Consider the following 5,147-nt stretch of genomic DNA (forward strand, 5'->3'; position numbering starts at 1 on the left):
CCTAGAAAGAAAATTGTATCCAACCAAAACTCACATTTGTTGAGCTTAGCATACAACTCATTATGTCTTAACAAACTCAACACTTCTCTCAAATGCACCATATGCTCCTCCTTCATCTTAGAGTAAACTAGGATATCATCAATAAAAACTACCACAAACCGATCTAAATACGGCTTAAAGACCCTATTCATTGGGTCCATAAAAGCTGCAGGGGCATTGGTGAGTCCGATATGAGAGTCCGTTATCCTTATCTTTTTTAATCTTGAGGTGCGTTTTGGGGACAAAACTCCTTTTAAGGGGGAGTGAGTGTAATAACTCGTTATTTTATTGTCTTTTGCTATATGTGTATGCTTGATGATAATATTTTATGCCATGTGACCAATTGATATTTAATAATCGTAAAATAAAATTTATGTCGAATATAGTTGTTACCATATAAATAGTATTAGTGTGAATCGTCATATTATAATGCCTAACAAGGGTAATTGTTCATTAGTTTTATTAGAATAAAATCTATAATAATAATAATAATAATAATAATAATAATAATAATAATAATAATAATAATAATATTAGTAGTAGGGTGGCCTGGGTATTCGTAACCTGGAAGTGTGGAATCTAGCCGCAGTGGGTAAACATGTATAGTATATATCCTTTATGACTGACTCCATGTGGGTCAAATGGGTGCATGGTGTCTATACAAAGGGTGGAAATTGGAGGGTCTTTAATGCTCCCATAATCTCAAGCTAAGATTTTAAAAAGATATGCAAGGTTAAAGATAGGTTGGGTCAATTGGTGCATAATAGCTCTTACTCTATTAAAGAAGTCTATCATGAGCTCTTAGGGGTTGGGCAGCCAGTTGACTGGGCGGGTTTTGTATGGAATAGAAGTTTCATTCCCAAAGCTCGATTCATATTATGGTTAGCGGTGAATGAGAGGTTGAAGTCTAGGGACAAGCTGGCTGCATTAGGGCTCATCCCTACTGACACATGTCCATTATGTGGTTCGATATCAGAATCTCACTCTCATCTGTTTTTTGCTTGTAACTATAGATTTCAATGTCTTCAAAACATATTGACATGGTTGGGTATCAGGATTACTAGTGATTCCCTTGCTGATTTTGCATCTCGAAAGTGGAAGTGTACTATAGCTAAGAGGAAGATTGCTACTATTGCTTTATGCAGTCTTACGTATGAAATCTAGTGTGCTCAGAATGATTCGGTTTGGAATTTCAAAGTTCCTATGGTAAGTAGGGTTACTAGGCAGGTGAAACTTGCAGTAAAGAGCAAAGTTTTGCATATTCCAATAAAAAGCGTTAATATACAACTCTCTTGGATTAGGAATCTTTTGGACTATAAGTAAATAGAATATATTGTATAGCTAACTACTTTGTCTGCTTTTGTTTTCTTGGAGCTCTGGTTCCCTTATGCATATGAAGAGTGGAAGCTGGAAAACTCTTCCTAGAAGGGGTGCTCCTCTTTGATGCTGATGCAAAAAAAGGAGATTGTTCTCATATTAGAGTACTATATGTACTGTTTTGTTTAGGATTAATGAATTTTTTTCTTATTCCAAAAAAAAATATAAAAGCTTAATGATGAAAAAGGAAACCCCAAAGTCGTATCATTAAGCTAACTTAAATTAAAGAAAGAAAGCATTGAAGATGGACGATTGGGTATGTAACAAGTAATTTATTTGTGGCAGCCATGAACAAACCTTGCAGCTTCATTTTCCCTCATCAATGGCTAAACCTATCATCTTCCCCATCTCCCCCTATAAATACTCATCTCATGGCAAGCCTATAATCATCACATACCATTCTTACTTTCTCTAAAAAAAAAATTAATTAGTAGTAATAATCAGTAGATTATACGATAGCGGTGGTCGGTCTCGACGTCGAGTGGACGTTGATCCGGAAGCTTACTACATTCTATTTTTTTTCCGTCCGATCTCGTTTCTTATACAATGTGAGTTGTTATGTCTAACCCTTCTCTATTATAAACTCCAAAGTTTGTTCGTTTAAAGTTTTCGATCAACGTTTCTAGGCTTGACGTTTTCTTTTGCAGTACTGTTTGTTTGTTAAACACTTTATTGTCATCTTGCCAAACATTATTAATTTTCTTATTTAACCGGGTAAGAGTATTTGAAAGAAAAAAAAAAACGTTGAAGCATGTACAGGGCTTCGATGGTGGCGAGGTCCAATACAGAAGCTATGATATTAAGTTATTAACCTCATATTCTTTAAAACAAAAATGATTATGAATATGTGGACTTTGTGGAGTATTGCTGTTATCCACTGTTTTTTATTTTATTTTATTTTTTTTATTTTCTTTCTTTTCGAAAATATGATCATTTTATCAAGAAATACATATAATTCTTTTTACTAATCAATATTTAAGAGTGTTATTTTTATTGTGATTATATACATTTATTTGTGAATATAAATTTTAATTATAAAATAGCATTTTGCCTCGGATTATGTAGGGTAGGTCAACCCTTGGTGACATGTGTTCTTATTGCCAAGAGCAAATTACCTCCCCAAGGTGGCTGGTGGATCGGCTTTTTGAGAGGAGTCCATGAAAGGGGATGTGTTATTTTTTTTATGACATTATATAAATGTATATTGTGAATGAATTTTTATAAAGTGTGACAAATTCAGGTATTTTATACTATATGAGTATCTATATTATTTTTTTCTTTCTTAAATATAAAAGTATTTTACGATTTTGTGCATTTTCAATATTATTTTAAAGCCAAACGTTTTTTTTTTCAAAGTATAAATTGTTTGACACGTTAGAGTAACCATTCACCGAGTTGTGGTTCATATTTAATGTTTTGTTTTCCACAGGTAAGGGCGAGCCTTTTGATGTGTATAATGCATGATGGGTGGGCGATGTAGATCAAGCGAAAACAATAAGACATATTTCTTTTATTTTATATAAGAATAATACATCTTAATTATGTTAGATTAGATGTTTTAAGGTTGAAGTTTTGACGCCTTACACTCTTCGAGTGTGGCGAACCTTGTATTTACTTTCCGCTACTAAATAATATTTACGTCTTTTTATGAATAATTTTTTAAAATTATCAAAAAATTAGGGGAGTTACAGATAGTGCATTTACAAGTATTACAGGTGTTAGTTGGATATCAGAGTAGCGCAGCGAAGCATGGTCGAAACTTCTCTCTCGAGATGAATTGTGTTTTTGATTTTCATTGTAAACAATATTTGTATTTAAGAAATTTATTTGTAACTTATTTGAAAAAGGATATTTGTGTAAATTTTTATAAAATTATTTAATTCATTTAAGTATTTATTTATAAAACTCTAATTGGTTTGCTTAGACCTTTGGTGTGAGGTTGAAATAATCCGAGTAATTAGTCAAAAGTCTTTCGTTATGTCAGAAAAAGTATTTTATTAAAGATGATCAAGACTCAGGTTATTACAAAATGTCTAGGTATGAAATTACTGATGAACAAAAATGTTTTTAAGAGGTATAAATTTTCTTGGTTCGCTTCTTTTATACCTATTTGTTAAGGACCATAGATGGTTGTTAAGTTTCGAGAGGTATGAAATGTCTAGGTATGAAGTTACTAATGAACAAAAATGTTTTAAAAGGTATAATTTTTCTAGGTTTTCCATCTTTATATATATATATATATATATATATATATATATATATATATATATATATATATATATATATATATATATAATATATATATATTGTCTCAATCGTGTATTGGTTTATGTTCTTTGGAACTTACTATGATGTTGTCATTCGACGATTAGTAGGCTGATTTACAGGTGGGGCTAGTGTGTGAGGACTCGACATAGAACCTATAAATAAGCTGACTAACGCACATTAACTTATGTTATTATATTGTTAGAACTTCTTATTTTAGAAAGTAAGTTTTATTTTGGACTTCATTTGATTTTGAAGAGGCCTTTAGGCTTCTCAAATTGTTAACTTTAAGACTTCCGCTGATTTATTTTATTTCCGTTTTTATTTACTTATTTCTTTAACACTAGATTATCGTCGATCCTAGAAACGATTTAACTTAAATTTCTGATGTGTGACCCGGAATTCATATTTACATGTGAATATCCGGTTTGTTTAAACCCGGACTATTACACAGATTCCAGAGCACAAAGTTGAATCAGGTTGGCCACGGAATGAGGTTGAAAGAGGTACTAGAACTGAGATTAGAGGTTAGCCAAACAAAGAGATTAAGGGAGAACGAAGAAGTTATCAGGTAAGTAAGAGTAGCAGAGGAGCCAAAATTCTTTGGCTACAAACTAGTCCCTTTGACAATAGATAGTAGATTCCGCTGGGGATAGATATAAAGGACATTTAGAAAGCTGCATAATTGATCGATCATAAAAGGTACTTTTCGTAGAAAGAACATCCCATAGTAACTGCCAAAGGAAAGTTTGGATAATTTGGGGGACGTATGATATCCCAGATGAGGTTCTAGTTAAAAGATGACCTTACTCTTATATTTTTTAAAATTTTTTTCAAAATTATAGTTTGAATTAAACCGCCATCTTAGATAGCGATTTACCGTCATTTGAGAAAACAGTTTGATGTAAAGAATAAATAAAAAAATATTTTATATACCATCCTATATGAATAATACCATGTGAAATAAATTTCCCACGAACATAGAGCGGAAAGTAAGTTTCCATAAGAAATTATTTAGGGCAAAAATTCTCCCATTTCCGAAGAGGCAAAATACTCAGCTCCATTACGATTAAAAATAAAAATTACATTTATTGATTGGTCCACATGCTGTATACATTATAGAACGTATAATTTGGGTCTACCTAGCTTTCACCCCAATCATATCCTGGTCCCACAAATTACTTCTGAAATTATTTTAAAACCAGGTAATTACTCTTCTTCGCGGTCAATGATAGAATACAAATATCTTCTATAAACTTAATCCATACAAAAATAATATATGCGCCAAATTATATACTTTTTACATTTTAAAATATTTTAAACTTTTGCTTTTTTACGCAATCTATTGTACAATATTAATTCAATTTTAATATAGCTAATCATATATAATAAAAATAAATAAAAATTTAATATTAATTATATTTTCACATTGAGACAAATCAAACAAGATCTGACTTGACTTTATT

The sequence above is a fragment of the Amaranthus tricolor genome, chromosome 3, assembly GCF_026212465.1.
Source record: "Amaranthus tricolor cultivar Red isolate AtriRed21 chromosome 3, ASM2621246v1, whole genome shotgun sequence".
NCBI classification, from domain to species: Eukaryota; Viridiplantae; Streptophyta; class Magnoliopsida; order Caryophyllales; family Amaranthaceae; genus Amaranthus; species Amaranthus tricolor.